Genomic DNA, 18,125 nt, shown 5'->3' with positions numbered 1-18,125 from the left:
TCTCATTCGCGCATTCATTTCTCTCAGACTTAACAGTTAACTGATATTATAACAAATCAGTTTAATATCTGTTTCACGTCAGTGCACGTACGAATTGACCTGCAAGAATCAATTTTAAGATACCAAAACGCCCAAGACGAAATAAATCCATTTTTCTTTCACCCCATGAACCCTAAGGGAGGAAAGGGGGTGAAGTGCACCCCAGAGGTTCAGAAGAAAATGTACTGAAAAATGAATGTGACGTGTGTCAGATGAAAGGGGAATATTAAACAAGGATATGAAATGTGAGATGCATACATTTGTTTGTTTGTATCAAAAATAAAAGCATTCTGTCAAATGAGGTAAACGTCTCTGTTTGACATCCTTATTCAATAATTGACACTTTGTTTGTCACCTTAAGCTTTTGAGATTGTATACAGGCAGGACAGGGCTGTGCCGAGAACTGGGACGTTTACCTTATTTTTCTTGAACTGAATTTCATATTGTAGGTAATTTAAATCATAAATTAACGATTAGTAAAATGTTACCTACAGGGATGTATATGTTCCTTTTTGAGACAATGGGGCATTTCACAAAAGGTCTACTTGGTTGGGTAGATACGTGATATGTATGGCAGCTACCTTACCTGCATAAATCTATATTACGGGTGTATATTTAGTCACCTGCAATAATTTACGGGGTGAATATATAGAGTTACCTTAGATTGGACAAACCCTGAAATCCCACGTAGGGTTACTTCTCAGGAATGCTCTGACGTTAATATTTTTTAATTAGAACAAAAGATAAAAAAATTAATTTTTCGAACAAAAGTTATTTGCAATAATCGACAACAAAAAGAAACACACTGTGTTAATCTTTGGCAGTGTTTTTGACAATTTGTTCGAAATATTTGATAATGATGACATTTTTCAAAAGTCCGAACCTTATTAGTGTCATAAATAAAAAAGATCATCAAAAAGGTCGAAGAAGGTTCCATGCTATTTTTTGAAGATATTACCTTAGGAGCTACTAACACATACAGGCTGCTCCAAAGTAAAAAATGGTAATTTGTTAATTTCTTCGAAACCGCTACACCGGTTGTTATGACACTTTGTACACTGGTTCTAAATACCCTAATGCGTACATTTCGGCTTTGTCCAATGGCTAGGGACACACTGTAAAGGTCATACTGAACAGATTTTACTATAGGACATACCCCGAAATCGCGAATTTTTTTTATTCTCCCATAGAAAATGTCAAGGTCAGACAGCCAAAATGTATGAAACAGCCAATTTTTTTTTCGCGATTTCGCGGTTAATCCTATAGTAAAAGTTACTCAGTATGACCTAAGATATATTCATTTCGTATACCACACGCGTTCAATGATGGTAGGGTTGCCATCTCTAAAATTTGGAAACCAGGACAAGACGCGTGAAAACCCCGGATTTTAGAGTCCATAACCCGGACATGTCAACAAGCGTTTTTAAACAGGCTGTGCGTGTGTCGCGGGCGGCCTAAGACTTAAATTTTTTAAACCCGGACTACAAATGAAGCCTACCCCGGACGCTCCCCGGATGCCCTCTAAACTAGGACAAATCCGGGGAAACCTGGACGGATGGCAACCCTAAATGATGGCAACAGTGACTAGAAAAAGTTGATTGACCCAAGTTATATTTTATCGGAAATAGCTAGGTTAGATTGTTATTGCAAATATGCCAATTTAGTGTACACTCGACGACGTGAAAAAAATCGGAACTTTCGTAGGAGCTCCTTCTTCTTTTTTTAAATTATGGCTTCATTCCAGTGGAACTATTTCGCCAGTATCATGGTCTTTTAAATACGGCTAAAATTGTATGGTTAGTACAAGACAGTGTACAGTGATTTTATTAGCTCTTGGAAAGCGATAGCTGGACTTTACAAGGAGCACGTAGACTACCGGCCGTTGACTCCAAAATGGTGGTTAAACGCGTTTCAAGATTAATTCTCCATTCGCTGCATACTACCACATTAGTTTACTGTATAATAAGCTGTCGATATTACACTTTAAACAATATTAATGAGTAAAAAACAAAGGAATTAATCACGAGGCGTCACTATCAATATGGCGCTCGAACCGAAAGACCATTTCGTAGGATGACCTCCTCATACTATTTGATATTTGCCAACTGTCAAATAAGCAATATGTCCCGCACCCACCAGAGCGGCGCCACAGTCGTACACGGAGCGAATAGTTTACAAAGCTTGCATATTAACCGGTCCTAACATCACAAAAAACCAGAACCAATATCTTACAATCTGCGTTTTTTGTATATTTTATCGTTTTATTAAAAACCGGAAATGATTCACGATTATTTGACGCCTACGCTGACCTGTCTACTACTAGTCAGAGTAGAAATATTTTAAGTAGTCTATCTTCAAAGTCACGGGGCATGTTTCCAAGTAAGTGATGAATCACGCCATAGGAGCACAGTCAGCTGCAAAGATAGCTGACTGCAAAGAAATTTCTCTGTAGGAGGTTAAATATCTCTGCATAAGTTGACATAAGGAACGGTACTTAATATTGGATCTCAATTAGATTTAATTTTAATGTTATTTTAAGTGAGTAAGTAACCACTTTATTGTACAAGAAAAATAAATATTGATTACATCAGACAGAAAATATTTTGGCATCACTAGTTTATCGTTTCGATATAATTACATATTAGCAAATGTGATGTTTTTAGTCACTATGTCAGAATAAGATCAAATTAAGATTAGAAAACAAAAATGCCGCTCAAATAATTACGGATATTTATAAAGTTACCAGCTTCAGTTACACACCCATCACAATTGATAAATTGAGTAACGCAAGACACAGTTATGATAGTTGTGTCGTTCTCGAGAACGGCATAAATATAGCTATGACTTCCTTCCCAAAGATTTTTGTCAAAACAATAACTCTACCTACTTCTAAGATACTTGCGTCGTAATGACCTGATTCTGGCCTGTCTATCTTTAAAATGTCATCCTTTTATCAGTGTGAATGGGTTCCATTTTTTTTTCGATTGTACCATTGACAAAACTGCAAGTGCAAAACGATGGGTCATCACAGGCTCAATTAACTTACGAATGAGCGTGTCTTTATTTAAACAACGAAAATAAATTCCATAATGCGGAAAGATATTTTACTGTTCTGTCTTTATACTTTGACACTACCTAGTGCTTGTTAAAATTCCTGAGTCTTCAGACAAGTTATGCATCAGTATTCATAACTATTCTATTGAATATTATAAGAAATTATGTTTATAGCACAAGCCATTATACGAAGACAAATTATGGCATAAATTTTTATGCGAATTATTATAAACCCGTCACGTGTTGGTACAATACAATACAATATTTCAGAGGCCCTTTTAGACAAGTTCGTTGGACAACCAGTCTGGCCTAGTGGGTAGTGACCCTGCCTACGAAGCTGATGGTCCCGGGTTCAAATCCTGGTAAGGGCATGTATTTGTGTGATGAGCATGGATATTTGTTCCTGAGTCATGGGTGTTTTCTATGTATTTAAGTATTTATAAATATTTATATATTATATATATCGTTGTCTAAGTACCCTCAACACAAGCCTTATTGAGCTTACTGTGGGACTTAGTCAATTTGTGTAATAATGTCCTATAATATTTATAATATAAATACTCTCTATTGCACCTGAATAAAAAAAAACAGTGTCACAAGCAGGGCTAGGCGGTCTTATCGTTAAAAAGCGATCTCTTCCAGATAACCTTACTATTATTATGTCTTTCCATATCTCGGGACCATACGGTCCCGGACCTTTGGGAGGCATGCGTGGGGCGGGAGCCAACAACTCAGAGGCCCTTTTAGACAAGTTCGATGTTATGTAATACATCAGCTAGAACACATTCACGGGTACAAATAGATACCCGTAAATCGGTCCCAGCTGGCGTTTAAAAACTTTTTCTTTATACATGAAATCAAGTCTTGGAGAACCTTCAATTATAATTTATATGTGATACTTAGAGACTTTTACATCTTCTTTGTAGTTTTTTTTTATCATTTTTTTTATCTAGGACCCGGGTACGTCCTTAAACTGCGTCCACAAGAGAGGTATGGGCATTGTGAATGTCATCTCGCTCTGTGTGGTAGGGCACAGCACAGCGGATGTCATTCCAGATCTAGAGCAGAACCCAACTGGGGAAGTACCTCCACCTTACAGAAAATAGCAGCCAAATAACACTAGACCCTACTCATAGTGTTGTGTTCCTGCCGGTGAGTAAGGTTGCCAGAGCTCAACGAGGGGGGGAGGGGGTTAGGGTCGGCAACGCGCATGTAACTCCCCTGGAGTTGCAGGCGTACATAGGCTACGGATACTGCTTACCATCAGGCGGGCCGTATGCTTGTTTGCCACCGACGTAGTATTAAAAAAAAAACATAGTTTTTTGTGTGATTCGACATTTAGAGCCTGTAGTCACCTGCCCGCCACGCCACGCAGATATTATTTACCAAGCGGACCCCAGGCTCCAATAAACCATGGCAAAATTCCGGGACAACGCGAGGAAGATGATGAGTCTGTAAGGTAATTGGCTACTTGACAGTTTTTTTGTAAATAATGACAATCGATGTTGATTTTCCTGAGGATCAAATGTCTATACAGGACTCATGGCATTTAAGCAACACAAAGGTCAGAAATGAGAGTTAAAGTCTGAAGCTCGCACTCTATGATTGAAACGCTTCTAACAAAATGATATTTATTGTGACGTCACATTACATTAGTCTGTCCTAAATGTGTGGAAGGTCAAGAAAATTGCTATTTTGACCCTGAAATATTGCGTTTATATTAGAATAGAATAGAATAGAATTTCTTTATTTGCCAGAATACGTATGGTACAAGATGATAACAGAAAAGGTTTTACATATAAGTGTCAGTATTCAGTCGAAGACACGACGTGCAAAAATTAACATAAAATAAATCAGTATAGAAAAATTAAGAAAATAAAACAGTGGCTAAATTTTTCATAGTAAAATAATAATAATAGTAACATCCACTTGTAACAATTCGAAAATTAAATAATAGAATGTCCAAGAATAAATAAAACTTATAAAACTAACGTCGATAAATTAAAATTTGATATTAAAAGTAAAATTGCAAAATGGATGTCGTATATAATTTATTTAAAAGTCATTGGGAGTATTAGTTGTCATACAATTTATTTTTCAATAAAATGTAAGGAATAGAATGGTACCATTTTCTTTTTTCGTCTTGAAAGTTAAATTTGTTTTTCGAGACTTTCGAGCCTTGTATTTTTTTAAATATCAATATGTCTTTTTAAATTCCACTTTTTTATAATGAATGTCTCATTTTCTATCCATTTAGCTAAATATTGTCATGGTATTCAACATGTGTCAAGTACCCAATTGAAATATGGGCCTTTCATAAATACACTTGGTCAAGCAAATCTTGTCAGTAGCAAAAGGCGGCAAATTTGAAAAATCGTGGGTTAGCAACACTGTTTTCGAATAATTCCAAAATCGCGTGTCATCTGTGTTTTATCTGTGAAATGTAGATAGTGAATGACAGCCATCATGTTTGTTTATATTCTGAAGCGTTGCTATTTCAAGAGAAATTTCTGCCGTCACCATTAAATACCAATATATTAAATAAGCTTATGCATGAACTTAGCAAAGTCAATGTGCCTACAATATACAATATATCCGATAATTAATGAAACAGACAGTAATGTCAAACCTGCTTACTGTATTACTACTTATTGTATTTTTTTTTCTCCTCTGAAGACTAGTAAATAGAATTTAAGTATGGCTCATGATTTCATTTTCTTTATGCTGTTAGTATGTATGTTAACATTATGTACTTAATAATGAACCTCCAGGTCTATGATTCTTAAGTATGTTAAGTACTCTACATTGTACTTCAAATTCATTTGTATATGTGACTGTTTGTGTTCTAAATAAAATAAAATAAAAATATACAATCACGGTCGTTGATCGTAAATATTTGTAAAATTTGAGGTTATGATAGTTAATTTTTTTGGTTCGATGTACATTGCTGCTTTTCTTAGCGCAATACCAAGGCAGTACTGTTTTTTGAGTGTTGCCCTACTTCACTTTGCTGTACATTGCTACTGACATACTTTGTTTGACAGACTATAATTATCAAAATAGTCGAACAAAGCATAGCGGAATTCCTAATATGGTGCTGGCGTTATACAGTAGCCCCACAATGCTATTATAACACACCATAGAAAACCAAACCGAACTCGATGTGACCTTTTTTCGACGAATGTTGCGGAACAGCCGTCGGAGAAGTGAAAACATCTCGTCCGCTCACGCCACTCGAGAATGCAGAGATGGCAGACTATTCCATCTTGGTTAGAACGCACGTTTTACGTTTGCAGCCCTGTTTAGAAGATGCTTTTCCGATGAATGTAGAAGGACAGCCGTTGTTATAGTTTCGATTTTAACATGAAATATTTTACCAAAATAATTAAATGATAAAATAATAAAAACTGAGCAGTAATAGTATGCAACGATAGCTGATGCGCTATGAGCATTAGAAATCTTCTAATTGCTTATCTATAACCTTTAAAGGATTTCTAATATATTATCGTTAAAATATAATAATTCCTTAAATAACGACTACTAAAACCACACGACTTTTGGTTTCAAATGGTTATTACGTTATGGCTTATTATTATGGTTAAATTAATTAGGTAACTCTGGAAATCCCCGTAAATCGTTCGATCAAGTCAACTGTAGTCGCCGTAACTCACAGACTACACAGACACCGCATTATGAAGCGTTTACAAAGAGCACGAAGTCAACACGCGTAGGGACAAATTTACTTATAATATGCTACGATTTGAGCAGCATAGCTAAGTTGTATTTTACACCATTTTTTATTATGAGAGCGTAGGAACACTCCTAAAGCTTAAGTTTTGTAAATATTTTTAATGTACGCAACTGAAATAAGCTGTTACTCATCCATACTATGTACGGGAGCGCTTATGTGTGGTGTCTGCGATTGTCTTATGTGCTCCGTTTAGTATTAGAAGTGTTTTATGACGCATCTTTATCTAATCTATTTTTTATTTACAAAATATATTACATACACATCACGGGCAATAGTTATACAATCGTAGCTACATAAACGATCGTTTTTAAACAGTGCGTAGGCTGTTATTTCCGGCATCGCTCATGCCCTATAGTCGGGGTCGGCGCCGTGATGTGAATTTATTTAGAGCGAGCAGATTTTTGCTATGGATTTTGAGGTACCCAAACTGTGCGTACCTGTTAGACGCGCAGGAATTTGGATTATCGTTGTGGTTTTGCTTTTTGAGACAATAGGGCATTCCACAAAAGGTCTACTTGGTTGGGTAGATACGTGATATGTATGGCAGCTACCTTACCTGCATAAATCTATATTACGGGTGTATATTTAGTCACCTTCAATAATTTACAGGGTGAATATACAGGGTGATTCATGAGACGTAAGCAGGACTAAGCCTACACAATCAGTAAATGTTAATAAACCGTTCATCATCATATTTAAGTAAAACAATCTCGCTTTATTTCTGTTATTTAACTTTTTAGGAAGGACAAATTTGATAATCTACAATCATGGACACCCTACAACACTTAATTAAGAAAGATAAAACCTCTTTAACCGTTATGACAGCAGTTTGATTATGAAGAAAACAAAATGTCACACTTGAGTGAGATACGATTTTTCAAAAGTAACCAGACTCCGATGACATTCAATTTGTCACTTGTTATGGATAAAACAAAGAGGGTGACCATACATGGCCTAAATAAATTATAAAAATTTTTTGAACAGTAAAAAATAAAAGAGCGTTAATCTCACAAATACTGGTACGAAACAGTAGCTTATAACTTACTGAATGCTCAAGCTTGATCCTGCTCACGTCTTCTGAATCACCCTGTATAGGTCTTTCTGAGCAATTTTTACTATGGAACTAACCCCGAAATCGCGAAAAAAAATTGTCTGTTTCATACATTTTGGATGTCTGAGCTTGAAATTTTCTATTGGAGGGCAAGAAATTTGTGCTAAGAGAGCACCGCTCTTCCACGCGGTTTGCAGTATCTTAGGTGTAGAAAATATATTAAACTATAAAAAATAACAGATAACAAATTTTAGCATTTGCAAACCCACCAAGGCTTTATTTGAATGGGCATTTAATTGGCAGAAAAACCCAGTACTTTTTTTTAACTTATTTTTTTTTATACTACGTCGGTGGCAAACAAGCATACGGCCCGCCTGATGGTAAGCAGTCTCCGTAGCCTATGTACTACGCCTATGCCTATGAACTTAGGTGGTTCGCTTTCCATACAAAAAGCAATTGCCTTTTATTAAGTCATTACACACAATGACTACATAAATATGTGCGCATCTATCTATTTTTGAAATATTCGTTTGCGCTAAATTGATAGAAAAACTTTGTTTCATGCAGAAATCACGCAAAAACGTCATATTTTTTATCAATATAAAACCAAAATAACGTTTTTTGTGTGATTTCTGTATAAAATATTTTTTTTTTAATTTAGCGCAAACGAATATTCGAAAATAGATAGATGAGGAAATATTTATGTAGTAATTATGTGTAATGACTTCATGAAACGCTATTGTTGTTTGTATGGAAAGCGAAAATCTTAACAAACTTTGTGTTGTTTCTACTCAGAGTCACGAGCAGTATCGGTTTAAGCAAAAAAAAGTAATCCAATTTCAACTGTTAGTTTTTGTTGTATGGACCGCCGTCACAAAGCTGACTAATAAATATTGTACGGAAAATTAAGAAAAAACGGTTTTTTTTTCTGAAAACCCCCTAATAATATAAAAGTGGCATAGCTACATACATAATCCCTTCTTAAGAGATCCCTTTTAGGGATAAGTTCGCCTTTGTACATAACATTTTTTTTGTTTTGTTTTATGTTAACCTGTTTATGTGCAATAAAGTGACAGACATATCTACATACATAATTACTTAATTATAGTATGTATCCAAAAAAGACTGTAAACTTTGCCTACAAAAAGACGGCTCTGATTTTTTAAAGCTAACTACATATATTTGTTGATCTCTAAAAAGGCAATAACTATCCCACAGAGTTCCTTAGAAGGAAATGTAACACCATACTCGTATACACATTACCGCTAACTGCTAACACGACACTACGTGACTTGATAATGTTTTGTAACTACGTATTTAACGCATAACTATGTACAGTTATAATAATTATACTATTACTTCACTACCCCATGATAGGTCCTGGTTTCAAGACTTGGCCCGAAAACGGGCATTAAAACACATGCGCGATGAAGGTCGCGTCGGTGCGGACCCTCAGTTTATTTGCCATAAATGTGATCATGTCGTTCAAGAATCGGTTTATATAGCCACGAACGGTGCTGTCGCTAGATCATAGATGCTGCTTAAATATTCTGTAAAGATGTACAAGGCCTGATGATGATGATTACTTCACTGGCTCAGTGACCCAAACAGGATCTTGGCCTCATGCCAGCTGAGTATTCCGAGGGCGGACAGGTCTTTTAGGGCTTCACTCCAGCGGTATCTGGGACGCCCAGACGGACGTTTTCCACCCGGGTGCCACTAAGTGACCATACCATGAGTGAAATGTGGGACATACTGATCAACTTTTACTATGGACCCAACCCTGAAATCGCGAAAAAAATGCTGTTCCATAGAAAACATTGACATGTAATTCACCAAAATGTATGAGACGGCAGATTATTTTCGCGATTTCGGGGTTCGTCCCATAGTAATAGTTGTTCAGTATGACCTACATATCCAACCCTCAGCGTAAGGTCAAATATAACAATTTCTCCCTGGTAGGGTCTGTAACAGGACCAATAAATTAATCTGTAGGCTGTTCTCCTCAAAGTGATAAGGTACAGATAAAGATAAAAGATGTTTATTGCCACAACTACCAAAGATACAAAATAAAAATAACATTGAACGTGAGATAAAACAAAATACCTTTAATTGCACAAAATAAATTATCCAAAAAATCTCAAAAAAATTACTACAGCTCTTACCTTTTTACCTATGTGGTTTTTTGGTATAGGCAATGGGTACCTGTCACAGCTTTATTGCTAGATATATTGGGACCGTGCGAAGTGCATGGTGGGGGTAAGTAAAGCGATCCCAGCGCATAAGGTGGTAAAAATTTGAACTAACTGCGGATAGCGTCTTAAACATTTCGTACAATTATATGGCTCGAAATGAAACTTTGATTTACGATTACTCCTGAAATATTCATTTAAATTGTATGGTGTAAGGGACCATTGTAAGCTGTATGAAATGCTTAATATAACAACTAACGTATTTATTTTGATAATTGTTAATAATGTATCCATGTAAATAGCTTTGCAAATGCCACATATTACGTGATCTTTTTCTAGAAGTTACGAATATGTATAGTAAGTTTTCCTTAAAAGATAGACATTTAACATCGCGGACTTTTTTGTAGACCTATGGATGAGAAACAACCCCACCATACATTGTGTTGTTATAGCTCAAACGGATTAGGCAGCGTTTTCGATTAAAGCTCCTAGCCAGCGTGATTTTTTCCGACATCGTTATATTTCAAACAATTTACACAAAACCTTAACAAGTTATATACTTAAGCCTTCCTCAAGAATCACTCTATTGATAGATGAAAGTCGTATGAAAATCCGTTCAGTAGTTTTTAGTTTTGGAGTAGTTTTATAAGATGTAGTGAATTGACGTTTTCCCCTAGACTTGCGGACACTAGGTTGCGTGACAGTCGTGCACGCTCCCAATACCCAGCGCTAATTTTCAGACGGGTCCCTTTTTTTGACAGGTCGGTCATTACATATCCTAGTCAAAATATATGCGATCGGCGCGGTTGTTTTTGTTCAACATTTGTTCAGCGACTTTTAAGAATAATTTGTCTTTTGATTTATATTGCACTTTAAAGTGTATTCTAAGAATGAATCGCAATGTATTATATTATATGCAGCAAGCTTTGTAGCCAAAGTGAGGTACGAGATTGAAAAGCTTGATTATATCACTAGTTGTATACAATACTAATAATAAATAAATTAATAATAAATTCACAAGTCACGAATGATAAAATAATAATGTATAATGTACCGATAACACGCTTAGATATTAAGTAGGTAGTAAACAATTACGAGGGTGAACGTCCTAGTGCTTGGCATGTCACTGTCACTTATACTGTTAATGACTTATGTTTAATGGTGCCATTTACTGGGACAGTGGTCAGCGCTTGAACGTTTCCCTTCTTTCAATTTCATCTTCTTCTTATAGTTAAGTTAGTTCAGGTCCATTGCAACAAAATTAATAACTATAATCTATAACGTTTTCGGCACTGTATTGTCAATATTATATGTAATATAAGACAAATGTAACTCTTCTGTAATGACTGTTTGTGCCAAAATAAAGAGAAAAAAAAAAAAAAACTTTTTCTACGAATTAATAAAAATAATACTTTAAACTAATAAATTCATTCATGTCAAAAAGGCATTATCAGGGATGATGGCAAGAGGCCTGATGGGGTGTCCTTGGTTCCTTGGGACGAATACTAGTGTGGGATGCTACCTGCGTAGAGACACTGGCACCGTCCCACCTCCAACGGACTAAGTAATGTAAAAATTTTGAAACGTTATAAATAGGTATAAGAGCCTTGGTAGCGAGTACAATTTTGTACCATTTGGCGTTGAAACTCTAGGTCCATGGGGTCCCAGCGCACACAAGTTTTTTAGAGAAATCGCGAAACGTCTGGTTGACGTAACTGGTGACCGAAGAGCTGGCGACTTCCTCGCACAACGTATCAGTATTGCGATACAACGAGGATATAAGCTAGTTATAGTAATCATCTGTATATATCCATTATGTATATTGTTATTGTAAATAAAATAAAATCATATAGGTAAACAAGCCAAAAGTATACAGCTATTTAATATACGCGAGCAGCATCGATACCTTCATACTCGTACGCGCCCCGGCCGCCGGGACCCGGCGGGGTGGTCAACGACACCTTCTCGTAACTCATGAGGCCCTGGTACTTGCTCCTTGCTAAATTCAATTTTAGACAGTTTTTTTCTCGATTTTGGCCACCGTAGCCTATAGAGAACTAACAAGCAATGGTAAGCGGTTTTCGTAGTCTATGGATGTTGCTATGTTATGGGTTTCTACTAATACAATCTAAAATTAATTAATTTATTTGAGCTATCGTTTTGTTTCGTCCTCATGACCGCGGCGCGTGATTGTTCCATTTCATTATAGTTGACTAAACCGTTTCGAAATGAATATTATAGTTGAGTTGGGAGCCTATAAACGAAAAGTACCCAACTACAGTTTGGTATACGAAATCTTAGTTCGATTATGCTTTTGTTCAGTACCCCTAGTGTACATTTATTCTACAGCGAAACGTGACGTACGCGTTTGCGTTAAGTCTCATTTTATATGGGATTTTGAGTTTCGAGACAACGCAAACGCGTACGTCACGTCACGCTATCGAATAAATTAACACTAGGGGTTCCGTTATATTGTACATTATTCTATTTGAAAAGGTTCATATCGTCGGCTAAACTCACAAACCTCGTAACTCCATTTCAAGCATATTAGAATTTGCTGTCTTAGCCATCAATACCTTAAGTTGAAAATCTCGTAAATCCTCCGGAGAAGTTACGAGGTTTGCGAGTTTAGCCGACGCCATGTAAGCTAAAATTCTTTGTGTTTATTCTGTTTATTTGCTCAGTATGTACTCAAGTACACAGAGCCGTATATCAAGAAAAGCCGTACAATCCTCAAACTCAGCAACAAGAAAATAATTCCCAAACTTTCAGAGAAATTCCTTCCAATTCAATGCTTATTTTCAATAAGAAGGAACGTGGGAGGAATAAAAAACGTGAATGTGCGCCTACGTTCTTTTGTTTGTGAAGCTATAAGTAGCTTTAAGCTGGAGTTTCTATAGGTGTTCTGGTATTTATAGGGTATATATTTATAGGGCAAAATAACGCGTAACAAGACTCGATAAAATACGAAATGAATCGGGGACAGTTACAAAGTTGTGCCCATCACAGATAAGATCACCGAAATCCGACTTAGATGGTATGGCCACATAATGAGACGTTCCGAAGATCACGTGGACCCGGGTACGTCTTTACACTACGTCCAAAAGAGAGGTATGGGCACTGTGAATGTCATCTCGCTTTGTGTGGTAGGGCACAGCACAGCGGATGTCATTCCAGATCTAGAGCAGAGCCCAACTGGGGAAGCACCTCCACCTTACAGAAAACCGCAGCCAAATAACACTAGACCCCACTCATAGTGCTGTGTTCCTGCCGGTGAGTAAGGTTGCCAGAGCTCAACGAGGGTGCGGAGTGTTAGGGTCGGCAACGCGCATGTAACTCCTCTGGAGTTGCAGGCGTACAGTCAAGGTATTAAATATCGACACGGACAAAGTGCCAAAAATATATATACACGACCTTATTGCCTATACAATAATGTAGTGTGTACATATTTTTGGCACTTTGTCAGTGTCTATATTTAATACCTTGACTGTACATAGACTACGGAGACTGCTTACCATCAGGCGGGCCGTATGCTTGTTTGCCACCGACGTAGTATTAAAAAAAAATGGACCCCTCTCTATTGGAAAGCCACAGATAAGATAGCATAAAATGACAAAAAAAAAGTGTACAACATTTTATGTATCATTTCAAGTAATTCTTACCTACACGGGGTTTTCCGAATCGTCAGACCTTTAGGTATAAAGGGTCTAACAAAAATAAACAAAGGTAGCACCTGTTGGACGGGCACAAAAACCGGTCCAAGTTTTGATATCATGCAGCTCTACTATGGGAACTCGATCGTTAGTAATCGAAGCACTCAGAGAACTCGTGTTACCGTGTTAACGTGTGTTAAACAACACAGTAGACAAATACATAATATGACTAATGATATACATATTTCTATTTTAATTGTATTTTAATTTAAAACGTAATTTAATTCTAATTTATTTATTTTATAAGTTATAACATTTGCATTATTTAATTGTTTTTTTTTTTTTCATTTGATTTTAGTTCCCTTTGACATCTGTATGCCAAGTGGCAAAACATAGCGATTCAATGTATATACCCAAGACCTATGTGTACCTATGTTTTACAAATAAAGCATTATGATTATATTATATGATTATTATTATAAATAAATAATAAATATTATGATCGGTATATTTTTACGACTGGTCTAACCTAGTGGGTACTGCCTATGAAGCCGATGGTCCCAGGTTCAAATCCTAGTAAGGGCATTTATTACCTGTTTATGTGCAATAAAGTGACATACATACATATGTACATATTAGAGTCTTATAACAAATATTTGTTCCTGAGCTATGGATGTTTTCTATTAATTTAAGTATTTATAAATATTTATTTATAATGTCCTATAATATATTTTTTTCTTATTATAAAATTAAACACTAATTCAAAAATGAATGACTATGAGTTAATAAAAGATTAGAAATAGAAATAGAAATATATTTATTGCAAGAACATATGTATCGGATGACAAAAATTACAAAACGTACATTACTAAATAAAGCATCAGATTAGGAAAATAAAGTTAAACATGTCAATTTTAAAATTATTGCATTAAATAAAAATTAATAAATTACCAAGCGTTAAATAATAAAATCATGGAAAAATTTACAAATTTCAATTATGTCAACATAATAACAATATAATTTATTTATTGATTTTCGTCGGACATGAATTCTTGAACTGAATAGTAACACTTTAATAATAACCATTTACAGAGGGCATTTTGAGGGTATTTTGGGCAGAGGGGATTGCTAATTGCGACAGTTATAACTATCATTGGCGCGTTCATTTCGCTCAGATTTGTCCGCACGAGTATTAGTGCGAATGAGATGCCCGCGCGGATGAAAGCTTACTGATATCATTCCTATATCATTCTAATATCGGCTTGATGTCATGTGCACTTTTGAAATGGTCTGAAATACTCGTACAGAATTACAAAAGCGAGAATGGAGTGAGTTCCCATGGTAACACCGCATATCAATTAAGCTGAACTTTCAGTGAGAATCGGTTAAGTGGTAAGCTGATTGCGCTCGGTTTCTATCTAAGTGTGTTTACAGTGAGTAATATAGTTATTTCAATAGTTTATATAAGTTTTATTTTGAAAATAGCTTCTGGTTTTATACGGCGCAATTTTGTTAAAATAACTTTTATGGTAGAGACCAGTCGAGGTCAGACCAAGATAAGTTGGCAGCGCTTTTGACAGCCAAGACTGCAAGTGTTATTTTATACGTCAAACTATGAAATTATGATGTTTAGTTAACACTTGCACAGGCTGGGCTATCAAAATCGCTGTCAACTTAGAAGAGATTGAGATAAAATATGAACTAAAACTACTATGTGTAAAATCATTTATTGACAAGGGTTCTACAGCGACTAAACTAAACCAATAACTAGCTTAAACTTAGCAGTTATTTTAATTTACATTGTTAATGTTAGCTTGAATCACATAATACAATAACCTGTGATCAATAACAGTATGTGATAACCACTCTGAAGTTTATGTTTTAACATACCAAGGTTTCTATATACATACGTATGCAAAAGCGGCTATAGTTATTAATATTTACAATACCTACTAGTTGATGGAGGGTAGATTTAATTTTTACTGCCAACAAACTGTACTGCAGTTTGGCATATTAGTAGTTTAAGCCATTTTGTAATCTTCTTTTGATTCAAATAATTAAAAATAAAAAAACTAATGCCGGCGGAATACCCGTGCGTTGTCCATATCTTGCATCGCAAGTTTCACGCGGCGCGTTATATCTTTTGTTCCATTCTAATTTTTTTAAGCCTCTTCATAATAAATAAATATTATACGGACATTCTTACACAAATTGACTAAGTCCCACGGAAAGCTCAAGAAGGCTTGTGTTGTGGGTACTCAGACAACGATATATATAATATAAAAATACTTAAATACATAGAAAACATCCATGACTCAGGAACAACCTGTGCTCATCACACAAATACATGCCCTTACCGGGATTCGAACCCAGGACCATCGGCAGGGTCACTACTCACTACCCACTAGGCCAGATCAGTTGTTTTTAAGCGTTATTCGGCCCGATTCGAAGAAAGAGATACGATAACGATAAGTTCTGGTTTAGATAAGTTCTCATTTAGATATCGTTTGTATGTAGTATAATTGATAGAAGCAGCTCGATTCGGGCAACCAATGTCACTGTGACGTTAGAAATATCGTACATAGATCTTATTGGGATCACAGCGGAATCGAAATAAACGTGAATTTTGCCATGTCGTTTAGTTATCGATCTGCCCAAGATCTTAAACGTGTCTTAATCATTCTTCGAATCGGGCCGCTTGTTAATACATAAGGCTGTGTTAACAGTTTTATAGGTCTTTAATCAGGAAGTTGCGTGTTCACAGTCATAAACATGTACACATTTTTTCACGGGAGCAATGTGGAAATGTGTGTACAATTTTATGACCGCATCAAATCCTATTGTTTGATAACAATGTTATCGACGTACTAAAATCATGGCGTGAATTAGTATGAAATAAGGTGTAGTAAAATGGGGTATGTTGGTATTGATAAATTGTGTATTGTTTCTTTAATAAAATCGTTTGTTAATAAGGAAATATATAATTTCCTCACACATTGGGTGGAAAGGTGATTTGAATATGTTTTGATTTTCATTTTAGATGTAGCTAAGTAAAAAAACATAAATAAAAAAACATATAATTTAGACAGTAAAATGAATTATTTTAAATCATAACTTAAGAGTCACAAAAACCCGCCACCAAAAGCCGCTCCCATACAATCAAACGAAAATAGAAAAACCGGCCAAGTGCGAGTCGGACTCACGCACGAAGGGTTCCGTAGCATTACGCAAAAATGGCAAAAAATCAGTAGCAGGCAAACATTTTTAGTATTTGTTGTTATAGCGGTAACATAAATACATCATCTGTGAAAATTTAACTATCACGGTTCATGAGATACAGCCTGGTGACAGACGAACGGACAAACGGAGGAATAGGGTCCCGTTTTACCCTTTGGGTACGGAGCCCTAAAAAAAATTAGGTACATATAAAGCATTTACTGGCTCTAATTTATTTGTATTACAATTTCTAGCAGACAATTAATTTTAACTTTGATTTACCTGCACGTTAACTTATGCACATTATAAATGACATCATATTAAAGTATATACATTTATATAAATAAATAAATAATAAATAAATATTATAGGACATTATTACACAAATTGACTAAGTCCCACAGTAAGCTCAATAAGGCTTGTATTGAGGGTACTTAGACAACGATATATATAATATATAAATATGTATAAATACTTAAATACATAGAAAACACCCATGACACAGGAACAAATATCCATGCTCATCACACGAATAAATGCCCTTACCAGGATTTGAACCCGGGACCATCAGCTTCGTAGGCACTACCCACTAGGCCAAACCGGTCGTCGGATATATACAATAGAACTCAGGAACATTCATGATAAACATAAAAAAAATACTAATACCGGGATTCGAACCCCGAACCTCCTTCGTAGACGGTCGCTGCTGACTAAGCTAGTCAAACAGCAATTATTTGTCTTACAAGGGGGAAAAGTTTTTGTTTAACCGCTCGTGGTAATATTTTTACCTGTGCAAGCGAAAGATTCATCGAACAATCGAACTACGAAAGTAGCGAGTGGTTGGAGAAGTGGGATCTTGAGCGTTGCGAGGGTTTCAAGGCATGAGGGTTAAACAAACTTTGCCTCCGTGAAGTTTGTTTAACCCTCGTGCCTCTCGTGCGCTGCCTCGCTTCGTATAATAACAAAAAAATCAAACCAAATCAAATCGGAATGAACGTAATAAAAAAACATGTTATTCAAATTCATTATGTATAAATCAATTCTACCAGCTAACATATGGAAACATCTCAAAATTTGCATCTGATTTCTTTGCCCCACATGTGGATAAAATGCAAATTTCTCATTAGTCATTAGTTTTTGAACAAAACAGAGGGCCTTTACCAGTTGTT

Source organism: Cydia pomonella, chromosome 24 (assembly GCF_033807575.1).
Source record: "Cydia pomonella isolate Wapato2018A chromosome 24, ilCydPomo1, whole genome shotgun sequence".
In the NCBI taxonomy this organism is placed as follows: Eukaryota; Metazoa; Arthropoda; class Insecta; order Lepidoptera; family Tortricidae; genus Cydia; species Cydia pomonella.
The sequence above is the reverse complement of the archived record's forward strand: the minus strand, read 5'-3'. Positions refer to the sequence as shown.